This window comes from Bos indicus x Bos taurus, chromosome 1 (genome assembly GCF_003369695.1).
Source record: "Bos indicus x Bos taurus breed Angus x Brahman F1 hybrid chromosome 1, Bos_hybrid_MaternalHap_v2.0, whole genome shotgun sequence".
In the NCBI taxonomy this organism is placed as follows: domain Eukaryota; kingdom Metazoa; phylum Chordata; class Mammalia; order Artiodactyla; family Bovidae; genus Bos; species Bos indicus x Bos taurus.
The window spans coordinates 112,556,768-112,570,091 of record NC_040076.1 but is presented as its reverse complement, the minus strand read 5'-3'; positions in this window follow the sequence as shown (position 1 = coordinate 112,570,091).

Below are 13,324 nucleotides of genomic sequence, written 5' to 3'. Positions count from 1 at the left end.
CCTGGAATAATATGAGGTGATGGGCTTATCTTTTCAATTATTGAACCCTATGCATTTCAAGTTCTTTTTCAGAGCAGGGACCATATTCTATACCAAATTCCTAGCACACATAATTGATTGTTTGCACTCAATAAGTATTAACTGGATAAAAGAAAATACTTTAAATGTTTCTAAAAACATCAGGCTGTTTTGCAGTTGAGTTCTTGAGCAATATGCAAAAAAAAATAAAATGAAATATTTACTCATTAAGTAAAACTGGTCTGCATTAAGGAAATTATAGTAAATTAGTATCATCACTATGGAAAAGAGTATAGAGGTTTCTCAAAAAATTAAAAAATAGAACTACATATGATTCAGCAATCCATTTCTGGATATTTATCCACAGGAAATGAAAACACTAACTCAACACTTCTATGTTCACCTCAGCATTATTTGCAAGATAATAGCCAAGATATGGAAACAGCCTAAGGGTCCATTGATGGATGAGTAGATAAAGATATTAGGGTATTTATGTTAAATGGAACATTATTTAACCAGAAAAAAGATGAAATCTTGCTATTTGCAATAGTATTAATGGACCTCTAGGATATAATGCTAAGTAAAATAAATCAGACACAGAAAGACAAATACCATATTATCTTATATGTAGGATGTCGGGACCAGCCCAACAATGAACCTACCTGAGGGAGCAAGTAATAAGGAAAAAGACTCAGAAATAAAGTGGGGATCAAGCAGCTGATACCATTCTCAGGCAAAAGCCCAGATCCTAATCCTTGCATGCTTTTATTGTTAACATCTACTTCCTTGTACATGCTCTGGAGATATCTGTTCTTTACAGTCTCAGATCTGGGATAAAGATATACAATGCACAGTCCTCAATGTCAAACTTTCAGGCCTTTCATGACTTTGTTTAGCCCTTTGGCTAGTGACACCCTTTCTCAGAAACTCCCTCAAGGCTCTGGTTACAGGAACAGTCACTAATGGTTTTCCATCAGTCACATCAGTACTTCAACATCTTCTTTACAAGATGTTTTTCCACCATGTATTTTTTACTGCTCCCAGCCCTTAGCCTGGGTGATGAGAAAGTCATATTTATTTTTCAAAGAAGCCCTGTTAATTATAGTACAGGCCTGTGCATAGCATATTCCCTACAGTAGGATCTCAAATAAAAACAAACAAAAACTCAAGCTTATAGATACAGAGAACAGGTTAGTGGTTGCCAGAGATAGGGGTTGGCAGTGGGAAAAATGGGCAGAAGGGGTAAAAAGAAAAAAAAAAAAGACTGACCTCTTTAAATAATTTTCTGCTGCCTGAGAGAAATTTTAGGTTAGTAAATAATATTTGGATTACTATTTTAGTGTATATTGTCAAAAATTGTATTTCTCTTTATTCTTCGTCCAATTTTCATTTTCCCTAATCAAATTTTGTCAAGGTTCAGTTCAGTTCTGTTGCTCAGTCATGTCTGATTTTGTGACCCCATGGACTACATACAGCACAAGAGGCTTCCCTGTCAATCACCAACTCCTGGAGCATGCTCAAACTCATGTCCATTGAGTTGGTGATGACATCCAACCATCTTATCCTCTGTCATCCCCTTCTCCTCCCACCTTAAAGCTTTTCCAGCATCAGGGTCTTTTCCAAGGAGTGAGTTTTTCAAATTAGGTGTATTGGCCAAAGTACTGGAGTTTCAGCTTCACCATCAGTCCTTCCAATGAATATTCAGGACTGATTTCCTTTAAGATGGACAGGTTGGATCTCCTTGCAGTCCAAGGGACTCTCAAGAGTCTTCTCCAACACCACAGTTCAAAAGCAGCAATTGTTTGATGTTCAGTTTTCTTTACAGTCCAACTCTCATATCAGTACATGGCTACTGGAAAAGCTATAGCTTTGACTAGACAGACCTTTGTTGGCAAAATAATGTCTCTGCTTTTTAGTATGCTGTCTAGGTTGGTCATAGCTTTTCTTCCAAGAGCAAGTGTCTTTTAATTTCATGGCTGCAGCCACCATCTGCAATGATTTTGGAGACCCCCAAAAAAGTCTGTCAGTTACCATTCTTTCCCCATCTACTTGCCATGAGGTGATGGGAACAGATGCCATGATCTTAGTTTTCTGCATTTTTTATTTTAAGTCAGCTTTTTCACTCTCTCTTTCACCTTCATCAAGAAGCTCTTTAGTTCTTCTTTGCTTTCTGCCATAAGGGTGGTGTCATCTGCATATCTGAAGTTATTGATATTTCTCCAGGCAATCTTGGTTCCAGCTTGTGCTTCATCTAGCCTGGCATTTTGCAAGATGTACTCTGCATAGAAGTTAAATAAGCAGGCTGACAATATATAGCCTTGACATACTCCTTTTCCTATTTGGAACAAGTCTGTTGTTCTATGTCCTGTTCTAAACATTGCTTCCTGACCTGCATACAGATTTCTCAAGAGGCAGGTCTGGTGGTCTGGTATTCCCATCACTTTAAGAATTTTCCAGTTTGTGGGGATCCACAGAGTCAAAGGCTTTCACACAGTCAATAAAGCAGAAGTAGATGTTTAACTGGAACTCCCCTGCTTTTTCAGTGATCCAGCGGATGTTGGCAATTTGATCTCTGGTTCCTCTGCCTTTTCTAAATCCAGCTTGAACATCTGGAAGTTCATGGTTCATGTACTGTTGAAGCCTGGCTTGGAGAATTTTGAGCATTACTTTACTAGTGTGTGAGATGAGTGCAATTGTGCAGTAGTTTGAGCATTCTTTGGCACTGCCTTTCTTTGGGACTGGAATGAAAACTGACCTTTTCCAGTCCTGTGGCCACTGCTAAGTTTTCCAAATTTGCTGGCATATTGAGTGCAGCACTTTCACAGCATCATCTTTCAGGATTTGAAATAGCTCAACTGGAATCCCATCACCTTTACTAGCTTTGTTCTTAGTGATGCTTTCTAAGGCCCACTTGACTTCACATTCCAGAATGTCTGGCTCTAGGTCAGTGATGACACCATCATGGTTATTTGGTCATGAAGATATCTTTTCTATAGTTCTTCTGTGTATTCTTGCCACCTCTTCTTAATATCTTCTGCTTCTGTTAGGTCCATACCATTCCCATCCTTTATTGTACCACCTTTGCATGAAATGTTCCCTTCGTATATCTAATTATCTTGAACAGATATCTAGTGTTTCCTGTTCTGTTGTTTTCCTCTGTTTCTTTGCATTGATCACTGAGGAAGGCTTTCTTATCTCCCCTTGCTATTCTTTGGAACTCTGCATTCAAATGAGCATATCCTTTCCTTTTCTCCTTTGCCTTTCGCTTCTCTTCTGCTGCTGCTGCTGCTGCTGCTAAGTCGCTTCAGTCGTGTCCAACTCTGTGCGACCCCATAGATGGCAGCCCACCAGGCTCCCCTGTCCCTGGGATTCTCCAGGCAAGAACACTGGAGTGGGTTGCCATTTCCTTCTCCAATGTATGCAAGTGAAAAAAATAAAGTGAAGTCGCTCAGTCGTGTCTGACTCCTAGCAACCCCATGGACTGCAGCCCACCAGGCTCCTCCGTCCATGGGATTTTCCAGGCAAGAGTACTGGAGTGGGTTGCCATTGCCTTCTCCGTCACTTCTCTTCTAGTCACAGCTATTTTTAAGGACTTCTCAGACCTTAAAAACCATTTTGCCTTTTTACACTTGTTTTTCTTGGGGATGGTCTTGATCACTGCCAAGGTTAGGGAGGAGAAGTATTAAAATTTATTTACCAGATATTTCCTAAATTTTAAGTATAATTATATAAATACAAAAAGTTATATAAATACTGTTTACCACTCATTTTATAGCCTTGGAATTTGATAAACCAGGCACAAATATTCTTCAATATTGTTTACTTCTCATTATTCTCTTGTTGTTGTCATTGTTTAGTCTCTATAGTTGTTTCTGACTTCTTTCCAATCCCGTGGATTACAGCCTTCCAGGCTTCTCTATGGGATTCCCAGGCAAGAATACTGGAGTGGGTTGCCATTTCCTTCTCTAGTGGATCTTTCTGACAATGATTGACTCCATGTCTCCTGCATTGGCAGGTGGATTCTTTACCACTGAGCCACCAGGGAAGCCCCTTTCATTAGTCTAGCCACATCATAAATTATGTCATATTTTAATTTTATATTAAAATTTCTCATTATACTTGGAATAGAACTATCAAATTTACTAATTCCTGTTATACTTGTAAAGATCTTAGAATTGAGGTTTTGCTTTAAGTTACTCTTTTTATAACTGTTTTTTCCAAACATTGGCAAAAATTAATCTTAGTATAAATACCTATTTTCTTTACCATACCAATCATATAATACATATATAGATTGCACTTTAAAAATCAACATAATAAATTGTCATACCTTTTTATATTCTGTTAACTTAGAATAATTTCCCTAATATTGAATTCATATATTAAATTGACTTTTTCCTTACAGTTTAAATAATGGATAGACATTGAATAGTCTATTAAATTGCATGGTCCATTAAATTGAGGATTTTTTTTTTTTTTTTTTTTGCATAGACATATTGGCTTTGGGAGGATTCACAAAGCAGTTTTCTAAAGAAATTACATTCTGGGAAATTTCCAGTGAATCTGCCAATTGAGAAACTGTTTGTTTTGTTACAAAAATGTGTGTACTCATTAAAATAATGTTGAATTATATTAAAAACTATGGAAAATAAACTGAGGTGAAAGTCTAAATCCAATGCACATAGGAAGGTTACTGGGTTTCTGTTCCAACTCAGGGAAGTCTGCCTGCAAGTGCACGGTCAATGAGTTATATCATACTTTGCAGCTTGTACATTATAGGGACATAGTCTCCTGGTCACTCTGAAAGAGAAGCATTCTTGAGAGCAAGTGCCTAATTCCAAGCTGAACCATCCCTCTACCTATATTTTTCTAACCATATATCCTCCAGCAAAACACGGTCTCTCTAAATAAAACATATGCCATATGTTTTGTCAATCTAGTTATCTGGGGAACTGAGACGTGTGTTCATGCAGTTTTATGCAGTATTATGAATACTAGAATCCCCCTATGCAATTCTCTTACATTAATGATAAAACAATATGCAAGTTAATTACTTTCTGTTGAGCTAGCCTTGAATTACATGCAATATGTAAAATGTTACCTGGCAGATGTGATTTCAGGAACTTGGGAAAAACCACTTTCCCAGAATAATAGCCCTATCATTACAAAGATGCAACCACCTGTTCTCTGATATTTGTAATGTTTGGAAAGTATATATGGATAGAGATTAAACAACCAGATAATTAGGTACTTCAGAGTAATAATCTGCTTTAGTTTACAATAAATACAAATGGCAGAAGATCTAGAAACATGGCTCTTATGCTCTTGTGGGAGAACCTCTCTAGGAAGTTGCTAGGTAATAGAATATGCCCAAATCCCACTTTTCTAGATACTGGTAAAGTTGTTCTTCCTAGCAGTCGTGTTTTATTGAGGGCTGCCAACTTAAATGGGCTTCCCAGGTGGTAAAGATTGCTTTTGGAGAGTTGCTCTGGGGAAGGAAACAGCACTAAGCATCTCTCAGAAGATGGTTAGATAGCATCACTGACTCAGTGGGCATCACTTTCTGCAAACTCTGGGATATAGTGAAGGACAGGGAAGCCTGACGTGTTCCAGTCCATGGGGTTGCAAAGAGTTGGACACAACTTGGTGAACAACAAGTTCTCAGGAAAGTGGGACCCAAACAGATGGAAAGGGAGGCAGAAAGGGCTTTAGGGGAGTTAATAGAAATTTAAAACTTTGACTAAAAATCATACAACATTTTGATATTTCCAGAATTTTAAAACATGTTGACATTTTGTCATATTTATTACAGATCTTTTTTCAAATGATGAAAGTTAAATTTGAAATCCCATCATTTCCCTGTTAGTGTATGGCTTCCTCCTTTCTCTGGAGGCAGTCCTTGTGATGTTACGTGTATCCAGTCCACATTTTTATGTTTTCATTACATATATATGTCTGAAGCAAATATTTAGTCAATGTCTTATTTTTTAAAAAAATTTTCATAAAGTGATTTCATATACCTATGTACTTTTCAATAACTTGTTTTTTTCACTTCATATATTTTGAGCTGTATCCATTTTACTGGTACATTATATTTGTTTGAGTGTATTGGTTGTTGGTTGTGAAGTTGCTCAGTCATGTCCAACTCTTTGCAACCCCACGGACTGTAGCCTACCGGGCTCCTCCATCCATGGAATTTTCCAGGCAAGAGTAGTGGAGTGGATTGCCATTTCCTTCTTCAGGGGATCTTCCTGACCCAGGGATCGAACCTGGGTCTTCCGCATTGTAGGCAGACGCTTTACCATCTGAACCACGAGGTATTACACTGTATCAATCCAACCCTCTCACATGAAATTTAATTACTTTCAAACCTTCACTATTTCAAGTATTGCTGCAGTGAAGATCTATGATCATGGCTCCTTATGCTCTTGCGGAAAACCTCTGTACGGAGTTACTAGGTAATAGAATATGCCCAAATGCCACTTTTCTAGATACTGGTAAAGTTGTTCTTCCTGGAAGTTGTGTTTTATTGAGAGCTGCTAATTTAAATGGGTTTCCCAGGTGGTGCTAGTGGTAAAGAATCTGCTTGCCAATGCAGGAGATGCAAGAAATTCAAGTTCCATTGCTGGGTCGGGAAGATCCCCTGGAGTAGGAAATGGCAACCCACTCCACTATTCTCTCCTATAAAATCTCATGGACAGTAGAGGCTGGCTGGCTACAGTCCATGGAGTTGCAAAGAGCAGGACATGATTGAGCAGAGAGGCAACTTAAATAGATACAAACATAAAAATGTGTTTTCCTTCAAATCAATGCTTACAAGTATGCTCCTTTGAATCCCCTCGTGGAATCCTTTTTTTCATAATGAAGATTTTCCAATTTCTTTATTATTATGTTTATTCAAATTTTTGACTTATTAGTCAAATTTAATAATATTCTCTTTTGCTAGGAAATCATCCTTATCACAGGACTGGAAAAGGTCAGTTTTCATTCCAATCCCAAAGAAAGGCAATGCCAAAGAATGCTCAAACTACCGCACAATTGCACTCATCTCACACACTAGTAAAGTAATGTTCAAAATTCTCTAAGCTAGGCTTCAACAGTTCATGAACCATGAACTTCCAGATGTTCAAGTTGGATTTAGAAAAGGCAGAGGAACCAGAGATCAAATTGCCAACATCCGCTAGATCATCGAAAAAGCAAGAGAGTTTCAGAAAAACATGTACTTCTGCTTTATTGATTATGCCAAAGCCTTTGACTGTGTGGATCACAATAAACTGTGGAAAATTCTGAAAGACATGGGAATACCAGACCACCTGACCTGCCTCTTGAGAAATCTGTATGCAGGTCAGGAAGCAACAGTTAGAACTGGATGTGGAACAGACTGGTTCTAAATAGAAAAAGGAGTACATCAAGGCTGTATATTGGCACCCTGCTTATTTAACTTCTATGCAGAGTACATCATGAGAAACCCTGGACTGGAAGAAGCACAAGCTGGAATCAAGATTGCCGGGAGAAATATCGATAACCTCAGATATGCAGATGACACCACCCTTATGGCAGAAAGTGAAGAAGAACTAAAGAGCCTCTTGATGAAAGTGAAAGGGGAGAGTGAAAAAGTTGGCTTAAAGCTCAACATTCAGAAAACTAAGATCATGGCTTCTGGTCCTGTCACTTCATGGCAAATAGATGGGGAAACAGTGGCTGACTTTATTTTTGAGGGCTCCAAAGTCACTGCCAATGGTGATTACAGCCATGAAATTAAAAGGCACTTACTCCTTGGAAGGGAAGTTATGACCAATGTAGACAGAATACTAAAAAGCAGAGACATTACTTTTCCAACAAAGGTCCATCTAGTCAAGGCTATGGTTTTTCCAGTAGTCATGTATAGATGTGAGAGTTGAATATAAAGAAAGCTGAACGTCGAAGAATTGATGCTTTTGAACGTGGTGTTGCAGAAGACTCTTGAGAGTCCCTTGGACTGCAAGGAGATCCAACCAGTCCATCCTAAAGGAGATCAGTCCTGGGTGTTCATTGGAAGGACTGATGTTGAAGCTGAAACTCCAATACTTTGGCCACCTGATGCAAAGAGCTGATTCATTTGAAAAGACCCTGATGCTAGGAAAGATTGAAGGTGGGAGGAGAAGGGGACGACAGAGGATGAGATGGTTGGATGGCATCATTGACTCAATGGACATGAGTTTGGGTAAACTCCGGGAGTTGGTGATGGACAGGGAAGCCTTGGCGTGCTGCAGTTCATGGGGTCATAAAGAGTCGGACACGACTGAGCTACTGAACTGATTTGAGTATCCTTATGAAGAAATTTATAAACTTATAGAGCTAACATACAATTTTTTAATGGAAATATATTTGATGTGCACGATTTTATTAGTTTTAGGTGTACTACATAATGATGTGACAATTGCATTCATTATGGAATGATCAACATGATAAGTCTACTAGCCTTCAGTCCCTGCACAAAGTTATTACCGTGTGTAATTGACCATATTCCTTATGCTGTATATTCATTCTTGTGACTTAATATATAGCTTAAACCCCTATATCTGTTTCACCCACCCAGCCACCCACCTTCTGGCAACTACCCATTTGTTCCCTGTATCTATGATATGTTTTTGTTTTGTTTTTGTTTTTAGATTCTACATATGTGAGGTCATGTAGTATATGTCTTTGTCTGACTTATTTTGCATAGCATAGTATACTGTAGATCCAGTCATCTTGTCCCAGATGATAAGATTTCACCTTTTTAAATGATGAGTATTAAACCACTTTATATGTGTACGTGTGTGTGTGTGTATATATATGTGTATGTATGTATATCACACATCTTTATCTATATATCTATTGATAGACACTGAGGTTGCTCCCAGATCTTGGCTACTGTAAATAGTACTGCAGTGAAAATTGAAGTGCAAATATATTTTCAAATTAATATTTTTGTTTTCTTTTGGTGAATACCAGGAAGAGAAATTGCTGAATCATATGGCAGTTCTATTTTTAACTTTTTGAGGAAACTCCACATTGTTTTCCATAATGATTGCACCAATTTACAATCCCACCAGTAATGCAAAGGGTCCCATTTTTTTCTGCATGCTTGCCAACACTTGTTATTTGCTGTCTTTTTGATGACAGACATTCAGACAAGGAAGAGATGGTGTTTTGTTGTGGCCTTATTTTGCATCTTCCTGATATTGGTGATTTTGAGCATCTTTTAATATGTCAGTTGGCTGTCTGTATGTTTTCCTTGGAAAAATGCCTATTCAGGTTCTCTCCTCATTTTTTAATCAGATTGTTTCTTTGATATTGACTTGTGTGAGCATTTTGTATATTTTGGATATTAACCTCTGAACAAATATATCTTTTGCAATTATCTTCTATTCAGTAGGTTGCCTTTTTGTTTTGTTGATGGTTTCCTTGACTATGCAAAGCTTTTAAGTTTGACTAGAGTTTTATGGTTTCAAGTCTCACATTTAAATTATTCATTCATTTTGAGTTTCCTTTTGTATATGGTATGAAAAAGTTATCCAGTTTAGTTCTTTTGCGTGTAGCTGTCCAATTTTCCAGACACCATTTATTGAAGAGGGTTCTTTTCCCTATGATATTCATGCCTCCTTTGTCATAGAAACATAGTGATTAGAGAAAGGATAAATTTGAAAAGAGAGGTGACAGACTCTGGGAAGAATTACAAGTGAACCAAAAATTATTTCATAAATGAAGACTAAGAATGAACACAAGAGTGAATAAGAGTGAATTCTTACTGAAGAATTATTACAGAAAAGTAAGGTACAAGCCATATGGATATACAGCCGTAGTGAAAATTCTAACATCACTGTAGTTGGAGGCCCAGAAATGAATAGTGAGGAGGTAAGTTTTGAAAATACAGTAATTTTGCTGCTTTCATCTTTTGCTTATCTCCAAAAGTTTTGATCTTACTATCAAATCTTAATAAAATCCTTGCTAGAGGAAGTATTCTTGGTTGAAAGTTTATAGACAAGCAAATGTAAAAAGAGTGCAGAATCACCAGATGAGCTTTATAATTTATAAGAAATGCTAAAGGGACTTCTCAACATGAAAAATAAAAGGCCAGAACTAGAAACAAGAACATTATGAAAGGAAAAAAATCTCAATGGTAAAGCAAATATATAGTAAAGGCAGTAAATCAACTGCATACAAAGCTAGTAGAAAAGTTAAAAGATGAAAGTAGTAAAATCACCTATATGTTGCTATAAGTAGTTAAGAGACACACAAAACAAAAAGGTGTAAAATATGATATCAAAAGCAGTGATCATGGGAGAAGGGAATTAAAAAATGCAGGGTTGTTGAAATGCATTTATCTTAATCAGCAACTTAAAATAATCACTGGAATCAAGATTTCTGGCGGAAATATCAATAACCTCATATGTGCAGGTAACACCACCCTTATGACAGAAAATGAAGAACTAAAGAGCCTCTTGATGAAAGTGAAAGAGGAGAGTGAAAAAGCTGGCTTAAAACTCAACATTCAAAAAACGAAGATGATGGTGTTTGGTCCCATTACTACATGGCAAATAGATGGGGAAACAATGGAAACAGTGAGAGACTTTATTTTTTTGGTCTCCAAAATCATTGCAGATGGTGACTGCAGCCATGAAATTAAAAGACGCTTGCTCCTTGGAAGAATAGCTATGACCAACCTAGACAGTATATTAAAAAGCAGAGACACTAATTTGCTGACAAAGGTAGGTCTAGTTAAAGCTAATGTTTCTCCAGTAGTCATGTATGAAAGTGAGAGTTGGACCATAAAGAAGGCTGACTGCTGAAGAACTGATGCTTTTGAATTGTGATGTTGGAGAAGACTCTTGAGAGTCCCTTGGACTGCAGGGAGATCCAACCAGTCCATCCTAAAGAAATCAGTCCTGAATATTTGTTGGAAGTTCTGATGTTGAAGTTGAAACTCCAATACTTAGAGCACCTGATGTGAAGAACTGACTCATTTGAAAAGACTCTGATGCTGGGAAAGATTGAAGGTGGGAGGAGAAGGGGACGACAGAGGATGAGATGATTGGATGGCATCACCGACTCGATGGACATGAGTTTGGGTAAGCTCCGGGAGTTGGTGATGGACAGGGAAGCCTGGCGTGCAGTCCATGGGGTTGCAAAGAGTCAGACATGACTAAGCGACCGAACTCAACAAAAATAATCATACACACACAGACACACACACACACAGCTATTTATAAGCCTCATCATAACCACAAATGAAAATCTGTTATAGATACTCACACTAAAAAGAGGAAAGAATCCAAATATAACACTAAAGATAGTTATCATGAGGGAAAGGAACAAAAGAAGAAGAAAGAAAAAAAAAAAGAAGAAAGAAACCAAAACAAACTACAAAAACAACCCAAAATCAATTAAAATGGCACTAAGTACATACGTATCAATAATTAAATATATATACAATAAAGGTTCCAACCAAAACACATATAGAGTGACTGAAACGCTAAGCAAAAAATACAAAACCCGCAGATATGCTGCCTATAAGAAATTCACTTCAGATCTAAAGATAAACACAGACTGATCGTTGAGGCATGGGAAAATGTATTCTATGCAAGTGGAAATCCAAAGAAAGTTGGAGTAGCAATACTTATAGCAAACAAAATAAACTTTAAAACAATGACTATAAGAGACAAAGGACATATAGTTTTGATAAGTTTTAAAAATTTCTTTATTCTCGTTTTGAGATATTAGGCTGTAGACTTCAAGTTTTCATCTGTTTTGTGGATATGTATGTAGAAACATTGTTCCTTATTCTTTTTATTCTCATAACTGCTTTACCTTGATTATTTCATATTGCTTACTCTCTAATCTACTTTTAGAAGGAAGAGTATTCAACATAGCATTTATAGCTTCATTCTGCTAGAGCAGAGGTTGGCAAAATTTCATATAAAAGGCCACGTAGTAAATATATTGTGCTTTACTGGTTTCAGAAGACCTTTCCTCATCTTCCTCCTCCTCCATCTTCACACTCTTGCTTGTAGGACTGTAGAGAAAAAGAGTGCACAGGATACATTTGCCCAATGTAGTTTTCTTGTTAAATAGTTCTTCTGTCATTTTTGCTAAGTGATTAACATGCAGCCTTATATTTTCAGACATCTACCTCGTTTCCCTCCTATAGTATTACACGGATCTCTTTGTTCATATCTCCCTGTCTTGTCTCTTTGTCCTCCCGACTTGTTCAATTTAGATCCTACTAAAAGCAATTTTTCTATAATGTAAGGTTTTCTATTGAAAAGAACTTTTGACTTGTCAGTGTCAAGAGTTTAAAGGGCCCGGACTGTTCCAGCGCCACTATAGTATAGCCCATTATAATTTTCTTCACTCACTGTGATTTTAAAAAGTTTCCACTGAAACTCTTAGATTGATCCCTTGCAATTCCCAGAGGATATTTATTCATAGTTTAGGGCTTCCATGCTCAGAGGTAACAGAAGCCTGTGTGCTTTCTCTCTACTTCTTCCCACACAAATGCTGATACCACAAAAATCTCAGTGGTTTTTATCACCTCCCTACACTTTGTGATTGGTGAAGATATCTTGTCACCTAGCTTTATTATAGATGTTATCTGTGAGTCTTTGTATTTGCTTTCCTAGTTATTCTCTTTGTCTTTATGATGGGTCTTGTGAGACTCATAAAACAAGCCTCTGCTGCCAAAATCTTCCACAATGCCTCCTCTCTGACTTGCTTTTTCGATAGAAAAATATGGCTTTTATGTGAAGAAGAAACAATAAGAAGAACAATAGGAGGTACTGCAAAAACACTGACAAGAGAGGATGGTGGCGTGGAATATGGTACTTGTGGTGGAGGTAGTGAGTACTCCAGTTGGGGCATCTCTTTTGATGCTCTTATTATTTTTTTTATTTAGGGTACTGTCTCTCTTCCAGAAGCTGTGTTTCTTTGGGAATTTGTTCTGTAATTTTGACTAATGGCCTCTTGTAGAAATAATTTTTCTTTTTTGGTTTAGTACAGTGCAGGTCTGGCTGTGAGGGGTGTTTTAAACTGTGGGCTTCCAGGGATGGTGGGACAAGGCTGAGTGGTTTGCATCCCTGTGGCCTTTTGTTTTAGGAGTTAAGCAGGCTGTCAGTTGCCTACTGAGGGACCTGACAGAGCCTCTTTGTTGTGTTCTCCAAACCTCAACTGCAGGATAAATTCAGTCCTCCCATTAACTCTTTATTGGCCTTTCTAAGGTCAGAAACCACCTGTAACACTCTTAAGGGGCTGATGGCAACTTTGCCTTGGAAACTCTGAATGGTAA